Source organism: Aulonocara sp. 'chitande type north' Nkhata Bay, linkage group LG5 (genome assembly GCF_057382095.1).
Source record: "Aulonocara sp. 'chitande type north' Nkhata Bay isolate Kocher_YH1m ecotype deep benthic linkage group LG5, A_spYH_male_GT1.1, whole genome shotgun sequence".
NCBI classification, from domain to species: domain Eukaryota; kingdom Metazoa; phylum Chordata; class Actinopteri; order Cichliformes; family Cichlidae; genus Aulonocara; species Aulonocara sp. 'chitande type north' Nkhata Bay.
Genome location: NC_141348.1, coordinates 36,794,940 through 36,820,099, shown reverse-complemented (window position 1 = coordinate 36,820,099; position 25,160 = coordinate 36,794,940). Strand labels below are relative to the sequence as shown.

Here is a 25,160-nt window from a genome sequence, read left to right as displayed (position 1 = left end):
CTCTTTGGGTGGGGTTTGCATGTTTGCCCTGTTTGTTTATGGCTTCTGCCTGGGTATTCCAGGTTGTTGCTCTTTTGAAGCCTAACCATGCTAGATTAATTGGGAATTCTTAATTGGCCATAGGAATGAATGTGAGCGTGTCTCTCCTGCAGAAGGCGGTCAACCACTCCAGGGTGTACCTCATCTTTGGCCCTATGACAGCTGGGGTAAGCAGAAGAAAATGAATGGACAATCTTTAGTAAGCAAGCAACGTGTTTCCAAGCTGAATTGTGTCATTTACCACATGCCGTTCTACATGCACTTCATCACAGAACAGCTAAAGGTTTTTCTAGACTTATAAGCTGAGCTGATTTCTGTTTATCACTGATTACAGTGGACGATAACTGAATACCAAGCTTCGTGGGAGAGGGTGCCCGCTGGCCATATCTATGTAACTGATTAAAACCGCTGATGGCCATTCAATTCAATTTCAAGTGAAAAAATACTGAACTTGCAGTTCAAAAAAATGTTTGAATATTTGTGCCAAGTTTTGCAACATTTTCCTGGATGAGTAAAAAAAAAAAATCATTGTTGGCAACAAGACTGAACATCACAGGATCACCTGCGTCATTAGGATTTTTCTCTCCACAGAAAATGTCAATACAAAATTTCAGTATATTTACAGTGAGTTGAGCTGTTGTTTAATTCTGAATAAAACTGATAGATCATCAATCAAACCTGGAGTCCCATCATAAAACCTTTCACGTTCTGCATGCATTAAAATAATAACGTATCTTACTAATATTTCAACTAGAGCAACACTGCAGTTAAGCTGATTATGCAAGTCTCACTCTGTGCATATAATGTATCACAATAATGCAGTTTACATGTCATAGGAGAACACTACTTAGGCATACATTTCTCAGACTTTCCATTAAGACAATGCCTAACATGTCTCAAAATAGCTCTGTGAATGCCAGTAAGAGCTCAACCTATGCTTTCTCTAATACTAATTATCCTAACAAGCACGGCACTGTGTACACAACTTTACTCATGTTACACTTGTAATCGCTTTATTTTTGCATTTTTCATGCCAGGCATGATCCATGGTGATGACACTGCCATCAGTCCAATGGTGTAATTGCACAGTAAACACTAATTGTGACAGGTGAATGTAAACTTCACAATACATGTATCCATTTTACATTTGTGACAATCTCACCTTTTTTATCCTTAACATAATCTTACAATAAATGCAAAGTTTCTTATCACAAAAAAAGAGGAACATTATTTTGGGCAACACTGAAATTTGCATCTCAACAATGACTACTGTGGACACGGGAAAAAGGAAACAAGGATGTCTTGTTTGACATCTATGCATTTTTTTCAGGGTTATGTAATTACAGGTGTCCTTCTACCTTTATATTTTAGGTTAAAAAATTATCATTTGGGATTTCAAAGCTCTTACTAGACAAGGGTAATATGTTAATGTGGTCATTTTAAATTCTTTTCATCTTCTTTTGTGCTGTTTTCAGATTCTCTGGTAATAAAGTGATATCAGGTACGCCCCCGTGTTTCTTGCCTTCTTTTCCATGGTGCACCTTCAAAGCCTATAAACTATCCAGCTGGACAACAAAGGAAGAAGGGGGGGGAAAAAATCAATGTAATTGAACACTGTGTGGCCACTGAGATAGCGAGGGTAGATACAATCCTCTACTGTAAAATAACACGCATTATCATCATCCTGCACTTAGATGAACCAGCAGAGACAAAGCAGAAACTGTACAAATTCCAGCCTCTGGAGTGCTAAGATTGTTGATATAGTTTCAGGGTATGAAACCTGTATAAAGGAAAGGAAAAGGAAAAGCCAAGGACGGATTGCTCTTTTTTTCTGCCATCCTAGTTGTCATGGAGGTAGTAGTAACATGTTGTAATGTCAGGGTTTGATGTTGCTCATTAGGCCAGTAATGATTTGTGGATGGATTGTAGGTTTGGGAGCTGTGTCTCGTTTGAAGCCATATGCTGGCAGCCAGGGTACTTCTGACACTAGTGTTTACTGGGAGATCCAAGCTATTTTATTGCTTCTAATGTCATAATTTACATTCAGCTAGTGGACTCTAATGGATCCAATGCTCCACATCTTCCCTCTTTGTTCAGCTGAACAATCAAAATGTGGGAAATGGAAATAAGTTTTAATCTTTTTGACCTTGCAGCTCAATATAATTGTTTTATGATGGTATTATTAGCAGATGTTGCAGTTGTTGTATTTTACTGTTATAATAATTATTAGCTTTGTATATCATATATATATTTATAGTTTGGACACCTGATGTGATGACATCCTGGCAGGGATTTGCTTTTACACCAGGCAGTATGACTCTTTACCTCCCTAAGAGATAACAAACATCTGTCAAAAATGATCAGCACTGTGACATAGTGATGGCAAAGACAGTCGATATTTAAGCTGCAGTGTTCTATATACATATATATTGACAAAAAGGGTTCTGCTTTGCATTTTGAAGCTACAGCACATCAAATTTCCATTTAAAAACACATGTGTGTTTGGAGGCTGCAAGCCAGTGCCCCCTCAAAAGTAAATGAGACCACACTGATTAATTCTGGTGCCCATGGAAGTAAACTATATATATATATATATATATACACATACATTTAAGGGGGGGAAATGTATCATAATCAGCAAAAAGCTATCGCAGTGACCAGGGGAAAATAGTCTCTGCAATATTTCTTTTGCCAGATATGAGCTCCTGTCCCTATAAAGCAATTACAGATGAGTCAGTATTGCTTATCAAGCCATGTTTTCTAAGTACTGGGCTTAAAGTTGCCAAAATATTTTGCAGCCACTGCCACAGATGGTTAATGATTTATACAATGTTAAATTATTTCAACAGCTGATGTTTTAAAATTCTTCACCTAATACCAAAGCTCTTGGGGTCAAGCAATCACAGTTGACGTTTCTGTGTGTTTACACTAGGCTCGCTTTCCCTGCATTTGATTAAAATGCAATTGAAAGCAATATACTGTAAAATGAAAATTGTGTATAAACAGGGCAGCATCAGCAACCCCAGAAAACAGCATCCTATATCTAAAGCTGTGCAGCTTTTAACTGCTTTACCAAAGCGGCTTCTGTATTGGCATCTTCAGTGTAGCCTGCCAGCTCCAATGCGCATGGGATTTGCCAAACTAAAAATTCAACCGTCTTGAACCCAGCACTCACTATTATTACAAAAATAAGTCTGCTATCTCAAGACACAGTTAGTATGGGTTCTAATGGGGCTTTTTTCAATGTACCCAATTAGTGCTTAGACTTGCAGCAGCCAAAGCTTCATTAGTGGACAGCAGTGAGGCAGCCAAATCAAATCCATTCGCATTTTACACAACTGAGTTGAGCTATAACCTTATTCTAGATTTAACAATAACTACTCATTTTTACTGACTCCTATCTCATCATCTGTTTAATAACCTTTAACAAGGAGAGAAGTTACATGTAAAGCGGTCCCATCCATCTCGTGTAATTTTTATGCTTGCTAGGTTGACACGACTTGTTAAAAACAAGTTAAAACTAAAGCTGTATGTATGCAGACAGACTACTATCTGCCACTTATCTTCAAATTTCACAGTAAATCCTTGTAAATGTTGCTACAGGCTGAGACAGCAGCCACCTCCACTTTTACTAGTTGTGCTATCTGCATGCAAAGGAGTGTGGGGTGGGATATTTCCCCCATACCAGACAATCAATCTATCAATATTGCAATGTTTTGCCCCCTAGAAATCTGTGTTTTTAATTGCACCAAAGCTCCACAATCTGTGGACTCTAATTTGGAACGATTAGTCTTTTTGCAATAAATCCAAATATCATACGTTACCTGCAGTTGTGACAAGATCCAAACTATTTTCGTGGGAGTGCTTTAATCCAAGCAGCCACCTTTTTGTGTGCCTCTAATTGCAGGTCCTATGGGTTTTTTAATGTACATCATGGCGACATACAGGAGTTCTTGGCATATAAAACAGTATAGAGTTTGGGCCCCAAGGCTCCCTCTTCCAGCCATTCTCTTTGACATTAAGACCGGAACATGCTCTCTCACAGTAAAACCCCAGCTTCCTCTTTTTAATGAAAGGTGTTCATCATCACCTTGTCAGCAACAGTGTGTGACTAGGACAGGTTGATGCCACTTAGTCTCCCTAAGGGGAGTATGCGCTGTCAAGCAGAATTTGCAGTCCTGCCATTTTACTTTGACAGACGAACCAACCTGGACAGGTCTGGAGAGCAGGGCCACATAATGGGCCCTCCAGTTGTCTTACCCTTAAAAAACTGAATTGGATGACATTTGTGTCTTATTTGAGTCCATAGCTGCATCTTGTTCTGCTGTGCTAGTCATTCTGTGTTTACACCGACAGATGAATCAGAGCATTACTTTCACCATCATTCATCGCCCACGCCATCACATCCCGATCCTTGAAAAGCTCTTAAAGGTTACTGTGGCAGAGATGACCGGTCTCTCCCTTGGCTGCTACAAGTGAGTGCCTTCGCAGTGGCCCAGTTACCCTGCCCGGCTGAGCCCTGATCGCAGGCGTAAGGGGTGGGGTGGGGGTGATACCCTAATGCTAACTGACATCCTGAGAAGCTGTGATTGCTTTGAGGGCTTTGTGGGCAGTGGAGGGTGTGGGTGGCAATGGAAGGATAGAGGCCATGTCTCACAAGGACCTTTAACAACCTTTTAAAAGCTCTAAGAAGGCTGCCCTGACGCCAGCCATTCACAGGAGAAAATTGCTGACAGTGCTAAAGGGGAGAGGGCGGTGGGGAAGAGGAGAGCAGCAGTATGCAGCAGTTCCTGGAATGCTTTTGAGTTCATCACATTGTCCTGTGATCCCTGCAATGATCTAGGCACACCACAACCCAATCGGCCTCGCTGTATTCACTGTGTAATTACAAGCATGTTCACTAAATAATTCACTAGGAGCAACCGCTGAAAAAACATCCAGCACTCATGGAATACACTTCTGTGAGCTTTTCCACTGCAGCCTATTACACCACTTTAGTCTCGGTTAGGTCAGCCCGGCCACTGAGATAGAAACATCCTGCATTGCAATCCTTTGACCTAGCCCCACTCTCAGCAAGTTCACAGAGTGCTGTTTGACCTGAAGGTTTGGCTAAATTGGCTAATACCATGCTGTGTGCCAGTGAATCCTCTCTTTCTGTGGACAATCATCCATCGCCAGATGAAAAAAAAGACATTATCCAAAAAGAACGCTGAAGTCCTGGGAAGCTTTATTACTCTCATTTCTTCAATAACTCCCTCAGACTTCCAGTTGTGCACCATATTTCATCTCAGCGCTGAAGAATGACTTTTCTGACAGTGAACATGAGAAATGCAAGAGACTCAATGGGCACGGCTGGAGGGGGGGCAGCCTACCCACAGAAGATCACAGCAGTGGCAATGAATGCATCAGAAAACACTGCTGTAGGCTAGCATAAGTCAACAGCGCCTAATGTGAGCCTTTGGTATGCATGATGTTAAATAGATTGTGAAAATGCTCTTTTCATGACTAAGATGGAGCTTTTCATTAATCCTAGAGCTGAACCTGCCTCCGCAAAACAACGAGCATCCCTCGCGGGAAAGACAAAACACCCACGGTGGGCTAGAGGGATCTCAGAAGAGCTCTCATACAGCTCATGGACACACTCTCTTTGCATCCACCCCCTTAGTCTTACGTGCAGTTGTGATTTGCATGTTTGTAGATCTATCTAATCTCTCATATCTGTAGCATGTGGTCATAAGTATCTCTGTAGCATTTTCTCCATGTGTCAGTGAGCATCTGTGTGCATGCCTTTCAACGTGATGTACATATGCTTTTGTGCTCTGTGTGCAAAGTGTAGGTGGATGTGGTTGAGACAGATATTCAGAGAACTTAAATCATTTTTTTGCCTTTTATGTGTGTGTGCACAGCAGTTGGTCAGAAGAGATATAGGGTTTTGATTTTATTTTAGGAAGCTCCTGTTAATGATAGCCCACGTGTTGAGGATTAAAGCAATAGCACAGCGCTTCAGTGAATATTCACATGTGTGAATGCTGATAAGTCTGATCAAGCTATTTTCCCATTTGCTCAGATATATCGGGAATAACACAAACCACACCTTGCACAGATCCCTCTTTACTTGTACCTTAACTTCTACATTTCTTATTGCATGCCCCCCTTTTTTAGTTAAATGTTCCATAAATTAAGTATGTGTGTGCAATTTGTAAATAGCACATGCACATTCATCTACAACGCTAATTTGAAAGCTCAATAGCAGGATCTGACTTGCAACAGTGTAAATTTATCGCAAAAATTGCCAGTTCTCCTTTGTGTTCCTGCATGTGTAACTGCATCAATGACAGCAAGTTTCACTTTAATATGTCTGTGCCACTGATAGCAGTAAATGGTGCAATGCAGATTTAAAATAAAAAAGGCTTCATTGTCAAGCTGTCATCATGTCATGCTTTGATAAAAGGAAGGCAGAGGTAGTTTAATCAGCCGTTGCAAAGTTAAATGAATAACCACAGGACATCAGACGATTCAGCCTTCGCCTTAGTGCCCATAGACACTAATGCTAGGGCACGTCAGCCATACAGGAGCTATAGCGATCCCTTCATGTTCTGTCAAAACACCAAAACCTGCAACACACTAATCTCATCATAGCAAGCCGAGCAATCTATTTCTGAGTAGAGCCATATTTTTGAATCAAACACCTTCCTCTCAACTGGCAGAGTGTGACTGTGTGAACCGGAGTTATCCCCGGGTAACGGCCCAGGCATCCATTTGTAATGCAGATGTCTGAACCAATAATTGAAGCCACTTTATCAACACCTGTGCTGATAAGTGATGGCTTTGTAGACAGCTGGTGCAGAAAAGGCCATAGAAGAAACAACATAAAACTTGAAAATCTGCATCTACTGACATTATTTCCAGTTTTTTTCCCCCCTCACTGCAGAGAAGCAAAGAGGGTGGCTAAAAGTAGTTCATCTGCAAGACTTCATTATAGGCTGGAGTTCCCACCTCAGCTGAAAACCACTCAGCAAGCATGTCACCTTAAGTGTGTTGAATGGTTAGTCTGAGCATTCTAAAGTTTAATATACCATTCAGATTTGTTCCCATGATAAAGAGTAAATCACTTTGAGAGACATTTTATTGTACCATGAGCATCCTAACATCTGTGTGTACACTGGGTTCCTTCAGCATAAATCCTAGTGGGGTGTTATTATCACTAAAATGGATCTTATTTGGTCGACACTCCAATAGCTAGAACAAAAGAGGCATTTTAGACGTACAAAAGGAGCATTTAAACCATATGGTTTTGCATGCAATTTATTTTTTGTGCAGTTTGCTGTGAAATACACTAACAATTAAAGAAGGCAAGCAAAATGTTGTAGCAAAGTAAATCTTGTGGGTGGGACCTATACTGAAAAACTGTAAGACACAATTCTCTTGGCTAATCTTAACAGGTTGGTAAGATTGCAACTGAGGTAATACATGAGAGGGAGAGTGCATGGAGAAGACAGAAACTCAATATGCAGTTATTAATAAAATTAACTTTTATCAAAGTTTAAAATGCTTTAAACATACTTAAAAGAATATTTATAAAATAGACCCATTACAACCCATTGCCTATTAAAGACTGTTAAATAAAAGCAATCTACATGCACCAGTTCAAACCCAACATTCTTGTTTATTATGTTGAAGGAAGTGCTGTGAAAACATGCCTATGAATTGATTTTCTGTCTTTGCTCTCGTGTCTTCTCCATGGATGGACTCTCATTTGCTAACAAGCTGTCAATCTGATCAAGAGAGATGTGTCTTACATCTTTCAGTGTTAAGTTGCATAACAATCAAAACTTTGGGGTTTGAAAAATGTTTAGGCTCACATTTTAATACAAATGCATTTACTTGAAATGAAACATTTATCATTTTGCTCTCATATCTGTTTACACCCTGGAGCAGTCTGCAATCTCTCACAGAGAGACAGATAACCATTGACACCTACTGACACTTTAGAATCACCAATTAACCGAAAAGGTTCTTTGGACTGTGGAAATAAACCGGGGTACCCAGAGTGAACCCATGCAGAGACAGGGATAACATGCAAAGCCTGCCCCTATAAAGACAGCATTACTGCAGTGTAAATCCTCACTTTTTATGTTTTAATCGTGATTCTGATGACAGATATAAGTTCAAACTTGAAGAAACAATTAATGAAAATGATGAAACAATTACTAATCTGCCAAATTTATCAGAGACACATTAACTGACAGCATGTTTAATTAGTTTTTTCTAGTCATAGGTTCAAGTAAGTCAGTTACATGACTTTCAGCTAAAGCTGTGACCTTTTTATTGAATCTAAGTGTTTTTTGTGCCTGACCAAACCTTATCTAAAGTAAAACATTATTACATTTATTCATCTGGATTTCTGCAGTAAGTAGAAACAGTTTTGGAAGGTCGGTACAAAATGAGATTATACCGCAAATCAAAAAGTTCGTCTCTGTTGTTCTAGAGGACAAACAATGATTTCTGTCATAGAAGATGTCAAACTTTGCAAATTAAAAATCTGTAATGTTATTTACTGAAAAAAAATAACAGAAAATTAAACAGTCATTTTGTAAAGTCCAAAAATCTTAGTTTTTCATTATTTGGCTGCTTTTTCCTTCATTTTCAATCCAGAAAATTTTCAAAGGAATGTTCCTTTTTTTTCTTTTTGATAAGCTGCTTAACAGTGATCTATGAATCATTCAAGCAGTGAAAAGACACCTAGCTCAATGGATGAATCAGTGTTTATGAACCAAATTTTGGAAAACTGAGCGAGTGGACAAAAGATAAAGTGCTAAAATGCTGATGAGCAAAATTTGAAAGTGGATATGTTCTTTCAGACTGGGGATTTATGCTTCAGTGGGAAATTTACATCATCCCTACACTGTAACTGCAAACTCTTCTGAAACTCTCTTTATTGCCCATACCTCAAGTGTAACCCTCCCTAAATATGAAACTAAACGTTGGGTCAACACAGCCCACAACTGTTTGATTGGCCTGTGCTTTACCACTGATTCCTCATGTGCAATATTCTATTTCTATTGTCTGGTTATTAAAAAACACCGGGACACAACCACAAGGTAATTAACATATAATGCACCAACACAAGTTTAAATGAGGGCAACAACTGTGGTCACTTACATAAGTGGCTCTACAAAGATTCCCAGCAGTCCACCTACTGTTCACCAAAGCCTCATCCGACATTGTTTCAGTAGAATTGCAGCTGTCAAGAAGTCATCATTAAGGAAGGAAAATTGGGAGAAATTTTCCTTCCTGCGGTATGCCCAGTTACACAAAAAACTATGTTCTGGAGTAATGCAATCAAATTTCTAGATCAAATGATCATCAGTGTACACAGAGGATGCAAGAAGAGTTTAATGCACAACCAGTAAAACACAGTCGATGCCTATAATGGTTTGGAACTGCATTTCAGACAGTCGTAGTGAGGAAAACGATCGTCAAAATTGATGGAATTATTAATGCAAAAAGGTGCTGTCAGATTTCAATCCAATAACACCATCTAGAAAGTGTCTGATTGGCATCGTCTTTTCCACATGGCAATGATCCCAAATATACTGCCAGGGAGGTAAAAGCATATCTTGGTAGAACAATACACAGTGGCAGTTTAAGTCATTCACTGGACTCTTTAAAGCCCATACCTCAAGTCCGTAGTCTGGTATCTTTTATGACAGAAAAGAAAACAAACAAAACTAATATCCAAAGAAGAGCATTGACTATCCTTCAGGAATTCTGGAGAAGTATTTCTTTTAAAAAATTTTAAAAAATTAAAAGATAGCAAAATATAAAGAAAGTAGAAATGGTTTGAGACTTTTGCACAATACTGTAAATGGCATAAATTCAGTTGTGCAATTAGCAGTATAAATAAAGCAGCACATGAGATGTATGACTGTGAATCAGGTGTATGAGTAGGCAGTGATTCTTAGCATTTTCATCAAATCATAAACATTTGCTTCCTTTAGGCTGGCTAGGCAGCAGCATGTGTCCCTCATTTGCTTGGTTGCAAACCAATTTGTTATCTACAAATACCAGAGATTGGGATTTGAGGTAATGTGGTTTGTGACTTGAGCTCTATTTCTGTGGGTAGGAGCCATGCAGCCTCTTTGTAAGCTATGCCGGTCTCAACAGCGAGCAGCAAATTTCTGGAGAGAGGCCTGTTTCTGTTTAGAGCATACACGCTCCCACATCAGTGTCTGTACAAAGAAGACTTGAGTTTATGGTTTATGTGTTCTTGTGTGTTAGATGGGTAAATAAGCAACTACTGCCAAAACATTCACCTTTTGTAAGGCGATGTGTTAACAGCTTAAGCTGCCCCATTATAGACAAAAATAATTTACTGCAGATTTAAGGGGCAACTCAGGGGGCATTTACGCCTTCTGCTTGGCTTGGGGCATTTCTGCATGGCGTTTGTATGTCCTCCCTGTGATGTGTGGGTTTCCTTCAGTTCTTCCAGTTTCGTCCCACACTCCAAAAACAAGGGTTTGCTCCAGGTACCCCAGTTTTTCCCACAGTCCCATGAGGCTTGTTTGGTTAACTGGTAATTCTAAATTGCCTAGAGGCGTGAATGCACGTCTGTTATTCTGTGTTAGCCCTGTGACAGACTAGCGACCTGTCCAGAGCGTAATCCACATTGGCCTTCCCATGACCCTGAAGTGGATACGTTTTTAAAAGATGGATGGATGGATGGATGATGTAAGAATTTAATGCTTTTAAAGCTTAAAAAAAAACAAACCAAACAAAAAAAACACACATTCTAAATAATAAATGATGGATTCACAACTTCAAACATAACAGAGAGAAAAATGCACCATGAACAACCTGAAAGCTGATCATCTGAGAAGAGGGTTCGAGAAAACAAATGGGTTAGGATATTGTCTACATGCAGAGTATGCAGGTTAGTGCAGAATGATCATAGTGGACTCTAGCCTCTATTGCCTCACCCACATTCAGAGGTGGAAAGAAAACTAAACGAGCTATGTTGGCAAATTTTACTCAGGCCATTCTAGCTCAACTGAAATAAGAGCGCCTATCTATGTATCGATACATATCTCTATGCGTCTATGTATCTATCTACCACGTAAAGAGCATTCAATGAGGTGAAGAAGAGCAATGAAGTATCCTTTCTGAATAGTTTGTATGTTACCAAAGCTTCTTTTTCTATTATTTTATTATGCGGGTGCAGTACAGGAGAAGCACTGATATCAGCAAACATTACACAACCATCCATGAATAGCAGGAAAAGAAATCACAGATGATGGTTGGGGAAAATAGGAGGTAGAAACTCGTAACATCAGCACTGTCACAGCACTCATTCTCAGCCAAGGCTCTCATATCTGGTGTCGTTGTCATTGTCACTCCTTGAAGGAAAAAAGAAGCTTGACACAAAAGTCAGCAGCTCTCTTTTGCAGCAGCGGTAATTTCATGTCAAGAAAAGAATGCATTCAGGTGCAGTCTGTTCATATGCATTATATTGGAACTGCACATGTGAGGAACAGCAGGAGGCAAATGAGGACGGGAGGTCGTTTGGATAATCGTGGAGGGACGCCAATGGGAGCTAAAGGCAGCTACGGGTGGGATGGAGCTAAGACTAAGGGAAATACTGGGACACTTCTGTCTTTGTTTTGTGGATTTACTTGGTAAGGTGTGATTGTTGAACAACTCACTGCTGACCTATTTATTTCCTAAACTGCTGACCTAATAATAATAAAGCCAGTGACTTCATTTTCCATTCTTGTTTAAGTTAAAACTAAAAGTAAGTTAAAAAAAAAATTTTTTTTTTTTTTTTTTTTTTTTAAACTCAATTAAAATCTGAACACATTCTGAAACAAGAAAATGCACACAAAGGGGGTGAAAGGCTTAAGATCTGAAGAACTATGATTTGGCCATGTCAAAAATAGGTGTATCTTTAATTTCAGCAACAATGCTACTACTTACCGTATGATAATTTCCTTATTTGTAAAATATTGTCAGGTAGTGGTGTTGATTGTATTTTGGGTCCCTAAAAATCTGGCTTCAAATATTTGGTATTTCTCTGTAACATTAAATGAAGGTTTAGAGGGGGGAAACAGTCTGTATTTCTATTATATGTCCACCTACTTCATCTGCTCCAGCTACAGCTTTTGCTTTACACACTGTTTCTCTACAGGCTTTGTTTCAAAGAATGGCTTTTGATGACAGCCACAGAAGAAGAGTTACAATGCTACAGTCATTTCCAGAAAATATAGACCTGCAGGTGCAAGGATACAACAAGCTCTCCAACAACTTCTCGAACATGTGATTGTACCTGTGATCTTAGCTCTCCTTTACTCCAAATGCACTATTTTTCCACCACTGCCTTTTGGTCTATCGAGGCCACTTATGGAGGAACTAAAAGTGAAAGTGAAGAAGTGACACCTTTCCTCTTCTGTGATGTAGGTCCAGTGTTCCCTGTATGACTGTTGAACACTCTTGCACGAAGGAGCTACTCCTGTTTTTTTGGCAGACACAAAATCTCACATGGTTTTCCAACCAACACTGGAAAAAGGGTTTCAAATGTAAAAAAAAAAAATCCTAATTTTGGCTACTTATGCACACAGCAAATAATAAAATGGGTCCAAAAACTGTTTATTTTTAGTTTAACTTCGGTGGATGGGTGCTTTTGTTATCAGTATCAAGTCTTATTTCGTCCATCTATCATTTATTTATTTATTTATGACTGGCATGATCATATCTAGATTAATGTGCAATATGAGATAAAGTAAAAAAAATTGATCGAACAAAAGGACTCCAGCATGTAGGAAACATTAAATGGGCTTGAGGAAAGGTGAATGTAACTCGATGACAGATTCGCAGGCAGGAGGCAAGATGCTCTTGAACCCTAGTGTAAGATAATGTGCATAATCCACTGCAGGGATGTTAAGTGCACTCATTTCACACTCCATTTCACACAACGCTGCCCTAGGAAGAATCTGTGTGTATGATGACTCAGGAAATACACAACATCACTCTTCTGCATCTTTCTCGTGTTGTTTCTCTCCATTGTTAATAATCTGGAGTCAAATCACTTTTCCACGCTATTGTAGAATAAATTATGTGTCAGGAATGTAATAAGTACCAAAGCCATGTTATGCATGAAATACACACGAGTTAATGGAAGCCAGCGTTTCCTCAAAAATTACTTCAAAAGATGCATTATGGACATTAAAACGGTCTAATTTCCACCTGTGGCTTTATTCAGAATTTACAATCTAACAGACAATTGAAATGGTACCACCTAAAGGGAAAACAGTGTCTGTTCATATATATATATGATAGCCTGTTATGAGGATAAACATTTCATTTCCATCCATCAGCCCTAAGTGTGGGGAATCTCCATCACTGCTGTCAGAAGTCCATTAAAATAGCTTGCTCATCATACCTTAAATATGATATGAAATTAATCCATTAATTAATAGTGTGTACAAAATGAAACATTTTAGCACACTATAAATGTATAATGCATGTAAAAAAAACTGTCCTTTGAGAGATAAAATTGAGTCCACTAATTGCAGGAAGTTTAAGTGAAAAGCTGACAAATTCTCAACTATGAGAATGGCCGTAGTGTTTCTTAATGCACTGAGAGAAAATATTCAATATTCTGAGTATCTATGAAAGCATGCTTACATAATGTGAATGCAACACGAGGGCATAAATCAGTGCAGGGATTTTTAACTTGGCTGTTTTAGTTCACACACAGATCCGTATATTTAGTCATCTGTTTCATTTCACATTAAAGGACCTACTATTTATTTCACATATAAAATGCTGTGTTTGTACTGTAGCCAAGTTTCCCATATCCCTCCAATCTTTACTATGGAATTGTTTGGAAAACCTCCCTGGTGAGCAGATGGTGCCTGCCGGGAGGAGAATAAAGCTAAAACCTTTGCTCTATACACTGCACACACATTTCCCCATTTCCAGGCAAGCTTTTGTAAAAGGGAACAACAGAGGTCTAGTGGGAATTTAACCATGGGTCTGTTTTGGAAAACACGTTTGTTTATTGGAGCCTTTCTCTATGCAGCAGCTACAGTAAACACCGTGGATACTGGAGACTGGAGAAGAGCATCAAGCCCCCACTTGCTGAAATGATTTCAATCACTTTGATCTTCATGGTTTCCATCATGAATGTGATGTGTTCATTATTTGACCCCTTTGTCAATGGAACAAAAAGACAGAGAAGCATTTGAATTTACTGGGAAAGCTTATCTACGTATGCTGGTGAATTCTGTATTATTAAGCAGAGAATGAGGCAATGCTACAGTATGTTCTTATGGCTGCTTACGCTCTCGTCCACACTGTATTGAAGAGAACTTAGCAGCAGGCAAACCAGGGGTCTTACGCTGAGTCTGCACTTGCTAAACTAACTCAGAGGACATGATAAGCCAGGCAAAGCTTGGAAAAGTAAATCTGAGGCTGTTTGAATAAGCCCTGCACCTCTCTGTCAGCTGCAATCAGCGCACAGAGTATTCGTCCCAATCTCTCTGTGGGGGAGATTTCTTAAGCACGCTTTGTTGCTAGATCCAGGTAGGCTATCAGTCACTGCAGTAGTGAAGAACATGCCAACAAGAATAACCCCAACATAAGACATAAAATCCATCTCATGGGACCTCAGAGGCTGGACGAGAACAAATTAAAAAAATCTCTCTTTTGCTGAGTCACTCTCTTTAGATAATTACCCACTGATATGAAGAATATTTCCCCACTTGGCTGTAAGTTCAGAGGGAATGCAGACAATGGCATATTTGGCCGTAATCATAGCAGCCCCCCACCATCAATTGAAGCTAAGAGAGTAAGATAGCACAGAGCTAATCTTTGGCTCAACAAAAAGGCCCGAGGGGGCAGCACAAAATGGAAGCAGTATTAAAAAAATTTGCTCCTGGCATGAACCTTCACTGCCTCTCCAAGCCCTTTATTAAAAGGCCAACAACAGACAAAAACTGTGCAGGTAAATCAAGCTTAATATGCATCCCTAATAACCAGGAAAGAAAGCCTTAAAGTGCAGCCCATGCATGCCTAAATAATCTATTAAAGTTTGCTCTGGGGTATAGTACAGCAGCAGTCTCACATCAGCTGGTCTACTACTGTCTCCACTCTCCCTTCCACTGCCAGGAGGCTGCACATCTGCACAGCACAGTGACTGACAGTCGATGGTTCACACACCGTTTACCCCACCCCCGACACACTCTCACAAAACACCACCCAGCCGGGGTGCTCCCCTGCGTGACTCAACTTGTTTCAGGGCTGAGAGGGAGACACTGGGGGAGAGGTGGGGATGAGACAAATGTGGGGGAGCTGGGAACGATGAAGCGGTTGTTTGCATGCTGCTGTGTTGCTGCCTTTCAGAGTTAAACTGGGTTTTGCTTGAATTGAAGAGAGGATTTATCCATGGTTTCGGTCTAATCTGCGCTTTCAAAGCTGCAACTATATTTATATTAAAACCCCGCAGCTCCAGTAGTTTCGATATTGAGTCATTCTTTTATCATATTTTTGCGAGACTTCAGGCGCCTCTGCAGCGCAGCGAGATACAGGGCTCCACACAAAACGCTGCGCCTTAACGCGTAAAAACAATCAATGCACTTACAGTCCAGGGCGTTGCACTCCTTTTTACAGCCAGCACATATATTTACTTTTCTAAACTACAACCGTGTGAATCATCAATTGAAGTATTATACAGCTCTGAAATGTACATGACAAATGTTTTGTGTGCACCCCCAGATATCTATCATGGGTCCTCGTTGCCAGCGCTCTGCGTTCACACTACTTAGTATCAAGTAATTTTAAGTCACGACGTTAACAAACATTTGATTGTCATACATGGCCCATTTTGCGGCTCGGGCGGCTGTTCTTACCCCTTTCTCCTGTCCACGAAGAAGCCTTTCATAAGAAGTGACCCATATCCGCGGCAAAATCGCATCTTGTTGGGCGCATCAATTTGTAGAGAGAAGATTTCCCGAGCTTCAAAAAAAAGCGTCTAAACATTCTTTCTGAATAGTATCCAGCGGGAATGTACACTCGTTTGGAGGCTCCGTCAATCTCCCCAAATCATTTCGAGCGCTGTCCTCGGAAAAGTGGCGCTGAAAGTCTCAAGTCCTAACTTTAGGCTGTGTGCGAAGGGAAAATAAAAGACACGTCCAGTAGAGCTACTCACTAATACAGCTCCTGCGAAAAGCGGATCTGATTTTACGGGATAAAAGAGCGGAGAAGCGCATATCCCACACCCGAGGCGAGAGCACTTTCTCATTGACAGAGGGAAGACTACATGCGCCCCTTGCACTGGATGTGAATGATGTTAAATGCATCGCAGCACACCGCCTTTATCAGGAAAGAAATGCACCATCAGTGAACGACGGGGGAAAAAGGTGTGAATGTCTGATTAAAGCATATAAAGCTACCAGCGCTTTGGCTGGAGTGTGACATACAGGCTGTGCATCAATTTGTTTAATTTTAACGTCCATTTGGCCGCCTGCTGCTTCACCCCTCAGCACACCCAGACCTCAGTGTCGAGGATTGTGTTTATCTTCGTCTATATAGTGAGCAACAAGAAACACAGAAAACCACCCTGTCTACCCCTACTGCCAGTCAAATCTGATTTAGTTGATATTTTTGTTTGTTTGCTTGTTTGTTTGTTTGTTTTTAATAAAATATCTCAGCATTGAAGTTGTAAGGCTCATTTCATGCGTACCAAATCCTTTTGGACTAATTAAACAAGTCACAACAATTCTGTTTTATCCGACTGATATTTTTCTGTCAGATATAATGAATTCCTGTGACTGTGAGATCGCTTGCAATCAATGCAATTTTCACGGTGACAGCAGCAGAGATGGTATAAATGATTCAAATGTGACGCTTTTGGGTCGGCTCGCACGTTACAGGTGCTGTTGCGCAGCCTATGCAGTATGTTGAATCTCAAAGGTTTGGGATGCTGTGCGTAGACCATGACGAAGATATCAAGTCCAATCACCGAGTGAGAAAACTCAATCTAGATACTGGGTGTGTGTTGTGTGTCCGTGTGCGTGTTTCCCTGACTGACAGCAGCCACGCTCTGCAGCACATTTATGAAATTATGTCCAAGGGCATGCCAATATATGTCCCAGATTATCCAGCAAAAATGCGAGAAATTAGTTTTAAACTAGGCATGGGATGTTATTATTTGAGACTTGAATGCGATTGATGCACCCATTTTTTGGCTATTAACCTTCAAACGTCTAACGTGTGCTGTGAAGTGACAAAGGACTTCCTCATCGATCAGTTCAACGGTGGCATCGGTGCATCTTGCAGTCCTGATTGATTAATTTTCCAAGATGTCCAATAGGAGGCTCCCGGTGATTATTTGGCCTTTGCCTCGAGTATATGCGCAGCTGCTCTTTCTGCCTCCCTGATCACAGGGCAGGGGGGGTGGAGGCTTTCACAGGTCTGAGTGGGTCACACCTGTGGAGTGTTGGACGTACTCCACCACATCAAGGGAAGGTGGAAGGGATTGTGCCTGAGAGAGAGAGAGAGACTTGGAGGCTGAGGCAGTGGGGGTCCTTGGTGGTGGTGGTGGTATGTGTGTGTGTGTGTGTGTCATGTCTCTCAGGGCCTTGGAGGCAGCTTAGCCTCTGAATATTCATCCACACCTCTGCTGGAGCAAATTCCAGCTACATGCCTAGACTGAGTGAAAGTCTTGTGAGCTGTAGTGGGACCTTGTAAGTCATGCAAAAAATAAGAAAAGAAAAAAAATCACAGATCTAACTTGTGCACATTATTGAACAGAGTGTTTTACATCTTTTTATTACTCCACAAAGCATTGACTCCCTTCCATCTGTCAGCTCCTCAAACCGGTGTTCTATTTCTGTTTAGCATAGTTGGCATAATAAGTGAATTATTTAGCTGTGGAGAATGGCTACAAAAGTTATTTCCACCAGGAGACCCATTTCTGCTTTGCTTTCTGCTGCAGTAGACCGGGTCTTGTCGAACGTGCTTGCTCTGAGGATAACATGTTATGGAACTGAGTCCTCCCCATCCCTCTGCGCAAAACAACTCTGGAGAATTACTTGTTTCAATTAGCTATGGGGCGGAGAGAATTTAAGCCATGTTAATTCCAGTCACTAGTGAAAATCCCAGTCAAAGAGACTAGCCACTCAAGCATAATCGCCTTCCCCCAGACATCTCTCATTTCATGGATCCATTAGGGAAATTAATCAAAATGTAAATTGTGAGGTCACAAGATTTCACTTTATTGACGGTGTTCAGTAAAGACCAAAACTTCACTACTTGATTTAGAGGAATCCTCTTCTTATGACAACTCCGAGCTGGTTTGGCTTTTGTCCATTCACTCATTCAGTGATCTAGATAATTTGGCTTTAAATAGCTTTTTTTTTCTTCTTAATAACAAAAGCTGGATTAATCTCAGTGAGGATGAGCTGCCTTAAAAGTTTTCAAAGACAAATGATGATGTGTGGAAGAATAAGGAGGAGGAGATGACACAGATGCTCCCCATTCAAATAAATGATCTAATTGTTGGAACAGAATCTGATGTTTGTGCATGTCACATCTTTTCATCAGCGTCTGTGTCATCGAATATTGAACTCTGAGGACATACAGACTGTTCGCTAACATCTGATTATCTAAAATTGAGACTGTCTGACACGCCCACAAGTGGCAAGACAAAGGAATGAGTCAGTTTGTCACTCTTGTTTAAAGCAATATTTTGCAACGAAATGGTGAAACAGGCCAGCCGGGGCAGACAGACAAGCCATATGCTTTATGTGAGTGAAATATTTTTGTCGTGTTGCTGGCTGGCTGACAGTTGTCGCAGCTGTAACCTTTGAACTCCAAGAGCCTTTTTTATATAAGAGACTGGCTGCAGTCCAAATTGGCTGAGGATGTGCACACAGAAAAACAGATTTGATCTGTAGATTACCACGAAACACTTAGACAGCTGCATTAGATTACTGCATGTATAGAGATGCCTTGTGAGTAATAGAAATAATAAGAGTGTTTTAGCATAGATCGAGAAACAGTGGCCAAAAATACCAAAGCCATCAAAGCTATAAAAATACAGAGCAGTGCTGTCTGTAGGTTTAGTGATGTTGCTTTCATACATCAAATAATTAATTGAGAACTTATTTAGCAATTAATGTTTAGTATTAAATGCTGATAATATTCATATTAGTTTTCAAATGAAAGTGATTTAACCTTATATTATGATACTATACACATGAGCTCATCTCTCTTGGCTGTTAAATAAATTAGGTATTGAATATCACTGGATATATGAGCTTGGGCTTTCTGTAACTGGCATAATAGCAGCCCCTGGTGGTTATGTCATTTAACATGCACTCAAACCTCAACTCAAAAAAGAGTGGTTTACCATAATTTGGATATAATATTGAAGTGAGACATATACACTCTTTTCCATCAGACATCAGTCAAATTAGATAACTATAGCTCAGTCAGGCCTTTTATTAAATGGATCATAGCAGAAGAGAAGATGAACAAATAGTGATATGTATTTAATATTTAGATTTTTAGACACTTTTCCAGATAGTCCTTTTTTTTCTTTTCTTTTTTTTTGCTGAGCATTCAATTAAAGAAAACTAAAGCGCAATATCTGATGGGCTGTGATATAAGTAATGATTTTATATGTTACCAACCTTTTCAGCAATGATTCTTTGCAGACAGAGGACAATGCTACTTTAAGCCCAGAAAAACACAACCCAGTAAATTGGTTCTCCTGTGTGTGAAGCCGAGCACAATCTATTCTGGCCTTGGGCAAGACAACACAATCTCCTGCTTGTTTGGTCATTAACGTGCATATTTACCAGATGAAAAAAAAGGTACTTGAAAGGTTAATGTTGCCAATTGGAGTCTTCGATTAAACAGACCTCAGCAGCTACAGCCTTTGGTTGTATGGCATCTTCTGGGATTGCAATATTAAGAGATATAGCACTAAAGCTGAATTTCCCTGCTCATTTACTTTTGACACAGTTGAGCTTTGGTTCTGACTGCTGGGTCTACTGCTAGCACTAATGTAACAACTAGGCTGATGAGCTTTTACACTCATTCTTTGTTCTAAAAATAAAAATGTGGAGTGTTCTGGGTTGTAGCAACTGCCAGCATTCACACATAAATGTGCAAATGCATAATAAAAAGTTCCAGTGGTTTCAAACTGGCTAAATGTATATGTAAATGTATGCACTGAGACTTAATGTCTCAACTATTTAAAACTGTAGCTATATTTTAGTCAGTTTCTGGAAAAGACCTGTGGGTGAAAGAGACTAAGGACACAAAACAAGACACAAAAGGGTAAAAGTCAAAAGTACAGGTTGTACCAAACTAGGTAGACAAATAAAGTTAAAAGTGTGCCAGCCGAACACAGACAAGGACACGAACAATGTACCATGGAGACAGATTAGCAGAGTGGGAAGAGGTGACCAAAGAGGTGCAACAGGTGGCAGAACAGAAGATCAGGTGGAAGAGGTTGGTCTGATGAGAACAGATCGTGAGAAAACAGCTATGCTCAGTAAATGATTGAATCAGTCAAGAACTTCCACCCAAGTAAGTTCCACCCAGACATAAGCACATTGTGTTGAAAAAAGATGATATGCAGTAGATAATTTAAAAAACAAAACAAATGGATGGATGAATGAATGGAATTCTTATTTTAAAACATTGATTTGTTTTTAGACTATATGCGACTACTTAAAAAAATGCAGTCTCTCTTGTGGCTCTTTCATGCATAGTGGTCACTGCATTGGACAGCTTTTCAAAAGCTATTTTCTTGGGCATGAATGGTTTTGATGTGTCTGCATATCAGCCATTTCAGTTGGCAGTGTTTCTCACACACACACACACACACACACACACACAGAGGTAGTCGCCTGGTGAGAAACAAAGTATACGTAAAAATGCAAGCATCCAAGACAGCCGACAGTGTCCTCTGTCTCGCAGCTGATCATGTGTCCATGGATGTCATGCATCACTAGTTATCATTCAACTAAAAACTGTGGATGCTATCAATTTTATTGTTGTGCAAACAAACAGCAAAATGTTCTCAGTTCTTTAGATTGTTCTGCAGTTTCTTTCTTTTAGCTATTTGTATGCAACATATGGTGTGTTTACAACAAAGTCATATTTGTACTAATTACTATTATGTGACTAGCCTTTTAATTGACATCTTTTGAGATCAGGTGGACCCAAGTCACTGAAGCAAATAGTACAGTTCTTTGAAGATGTATGCACATGGAAAAGCAAGTACCAAAACAAAGGATGTCCCAATTGAAACTTTAAAGAAAAAAGAAGAATTATATTATATCATGTTATATATTATATTTTTCAGAATTACGGGCAATATATCCACTGTATGTATAATACAGACAAAGATGCTGATGAGTACAAAAGATTTACAGCATTTGCATTGCTGTAAATTGCTTTTTTTCCCCTTCCTAAAAGTTTATACTTTTTAATTAATTTTCAAAGTTGTCACAAAGTACAGGTTGTCAAAATAATTCTTAAAAAGCCTTTTTACCACATAACTGTAATAAGCAAATCAGCAAGTTTAGTTATATTAACTGAAACTGGAACAATACCTGTGAGAGTGAAGCTTAAGATCTGTATCAAAGTCTGCAAGGACCCAGATTTAATGTCCTACATAATTATACGGAGGTTTCACTGTAAGATCTGAGACTATAGCTGTTCAGGTGTTGGTATCTAATTTAGGTTAGCTACTGTGTTCTATAGTTTGTTTTTTCTTTTTTTAATACAGTGTGCTTTAATATGCCTTAACTCTGATTAGTTTTCATCATTATCAACTGAAAATTAATATCCTTGATTTGGAGTTCATCACTTGTTAGGTTTTGATTTTCAGTATGTGTCACTTTTAATTTAAGCACACATATGGTACCAGTGACACAACGTAGAAGATAAACATCAAAGTCATGTTTCCTTTCATGAAAATTCAAACAAAAAAAGATCTATATTTAGAAAGGGAAAAAAGGGGGAAAGGAACATAGTAAGAATTCTTCCTTAAAATACGCATGGATCAGATCATATGGTCTAGGAATAAGAGCTCCCTTATGAACGATTTTTTAAAAATGTATTAATTAATTAAAAAAGAAATGCTGCAGTACTGCAAGAGGTGAGCGCCCTCTTCTGGACAGGGCAGAAACTGTAACACCGCCCCTATGTGTGAATGGTTCATCAGAGACTTCCAAAGAGAATTGGTTGCCGTAGCAACAGCAGATCGTAATAGTGCAGCCTCTTGAGTGTGACCCTATGTTTAATTGTGTAAGACCTGCTTTCCTCATCCCGAAGAGAGAGAGAGAGAGAGGCGGCATAGAAAGTATATATTTCATTCTGTGCAAACAACCGTGACCCTGATGAATTTCAAATGTCTTTGCAACATGTGTTGTTTATTTTCTGTTGGGTTCATAAATCTTATGGATTCCTTGGAAGTTGGCAGATGCTTGGAGAAAGTGAAATCAAGATAGCTGAAACCCGAAATTTGATTCACTGAGAAAAATCATCAATTGAAACCATCAAAACTTCACCCGTCGCTTGGTGTCATACTTTCTGGGTTGTATCTCCTGGTGTTGGACCCTCAGAAGGATTTCTCAACCGGATTCCTGTTTTAAAATTTAGTTTTTAAAATTTACTCATACATTTCAAAGCCTGTCTGGGTTTCACTCCAAACTACGTAGAAGAAATATTCATTTGTTAAAAAAAAAAATTCATTTGTTAAAAAAACAAATGGATGGATGGATGGATCGAATATAAGCCAGTTTGTAGTCTTACACCCTCAATCCTTAAGATACATTTGATAATCTTCAAATCACTTCCTAATGTAGAATTTCATAGACTTGGTTTTATATGTCTGTTTCCTTTTTATTCTTTCACTAGATTTTGTTAATTATTGTCATTTTCTGTTCCGCATCTATTATAATTCTTTGGAGTTGTTTTAAATGTAATTTTTTTTTAAATTTTTTAGCATAAATGTATCTGACTTTTATGCCCATAATGTGAAACTTTCTGTCTGAATTTATCTTTTCAGTAATCTCCTTTTCCGTTTCTGTCAGTGCTTCTCTGAAACTGTTATATGTCATTTTATAGAGCAGGGAGGTTGTGAATTAATTGAGAAAGTGGTTAGCAGAATGGAAGATTAATGAATGACTTGATAAAGAAATAAAGAGATTAGTTAGTCTAGCAGACAAGGCTGATATAATATAGATTTTTGTAGAGAGAAAAAAAAATCTACAACAAACAAAAAATTCTGTGGCCCCACACGTCTGTGTGTTTTCCTTGCACACTGAAAATCATCTGCTAGTAGTCAACAACAATGATGCTGAATGTGCATAATTACAGTATCATGAAGCCTTTTCTCAACAACTGAGAATGTGCTGACCCAACTCCTGCTCCTAGAAAACACTTTTTTTAAATTGTTATTTTATTTTAATTACATTTATATGTTAATGTTGCGTAATTTACATTAGCCCGAGGCAACACATCTAATTACATTTTTCTTTCCTCCATCTTGTAATGTATTTTAATAGCTACACACAGGAGGTGGTGGACACAATATTATGAACACCTACTGTGCCGTACAATTAGTTTCACTTTTAGGGGACTCAAGCTTTTCACTTTTTTCCCCAATAATTAATGGGGGATATGTTTAAATAAAAATATGATACAAGTAGGACCAAATACAGGTGGCATGGTGGTCTGATGGCTAGCACTGTCACCCACACAGCAATTAGGTTCTGGTTTGAATCCAGGTTTGGGCCCTTGTCTGTGAAGTTTGCATCTTCTTCCCCTGTTTGCATGAGCTCCCATAGTCCAAAGACATATTTCGGGTTAGGAGATTCTAAATTGGCTATAGATGTAAAGGGTTAGGGTTGTGAACATGAACTGTCTGTCTCTGTGTGTTAGTCCTGCAACAGACTGGCAATTTGTGCAGCGTCTCTCAGCCTATGAGGGTTTAATAAACGCTCCAGCCCTGTGGCAACCCTTAATTAGATAAGTGGAAGAAATGGACAAATGGGTCCAAATACAAGCAACCTGTTGCTTAGTTATAGCCTCCTCTTCACAACCTAATGTATTTCCATGTTTAAACCTTTTAAAAGGCGCCCTTGCTCAGTATTACATATTTTCAAATAATTAGATGTATAAAAATGTAAGCGTTAAGCCTGAGTTATTCTTATTTTACAGAGATTCAATACCATAATTTCATACTAGTTTTTGATTAGCTTTGTTTGTGTTTATTTTTCTTCTTGATTATGTCATCGAAGCAAGACTTGCCCTTTAACGAAGAGCAATCTGAGATGTGCTGAGAAGAAGGTAAGAGCCACTTCAAATGTCAACATCTGTGGGTAGAAAACTGAGAAGTTAGTGAATCGAATAAGGAGAAAATGCGTTGCGTTGATTACTGGTGGGAAACTGAGTTATTGCAGCTATGACAAAAGCAATGAAATGACAACTTGAACAATCAATAGAAAAGACTTGAATAAGAGCTTTCGTAAGAAATCAGCATGCTGAGGATTTGTGTGAGTTTGGTGGAAATCATGATGTGCCAGTCAGCTTAAAATAACTTCAATATTTGCCCCTTTTTTTCTTTTCTGGTTTGGTTTATTGTTTGTATTTGCAGACCTGACTAATTTATTATTATTATTATTATTATTATTATTATTATTATTATTATTATTATTAATAATAATAATAATAATAATAATAATAATAATAATAATAATGTATACTTTATTGATCCTCGTGGGGAAATTATGCTCTCTGCATTTAACCCATTCACTCAGTGAAGCAGTGGGCAGCCACTAATCAGGCGCCCGGGAAGCAGTGTGTAGGGATGGTACCTTGCTCAGGGGTACCTCAGGGTAGCTGTTCAGTGGGGGGCAACCACACTAACTGAGCTATCCCTGCCCCAATTTTTCACACAGAAAACATTTCAACTGACACTAAAGAGTTTTCATTCATGTCTGCTTAACTGGGCTTTATTATTCCATGAACTTTGAACTGTTTGAACTGTTTTTTGTTTGGTTTTTTTTTTTGTGGATTTTTTTGTGGTGGTGGTTTCTTGT

General features: G+C 39.1%; 1 protein-coding gene across 1 annotated transcript in view; it reads right to left on the bottom strand.

The window, feature by feature from the left end:
- Positions 1–16,363, bottom strand: part of LOC147331189 (metabotropic glutamate receptor 4-like) — a 201,446-nt gene extending 185,083 nt beyond the window's left edge. The window contains exon 1 of the mRNA XM_086293323.1: positions 15,945–16,363. The gene's annotated coding sequence lies outside the window, so the exon portion shown is untranslated. The remainder of the gene's footprint in view (positions 1–15,944) is intronic.
- Between the last annotated feature and the right edge of the window lie 8,797 nt (positions 16,364–25,160).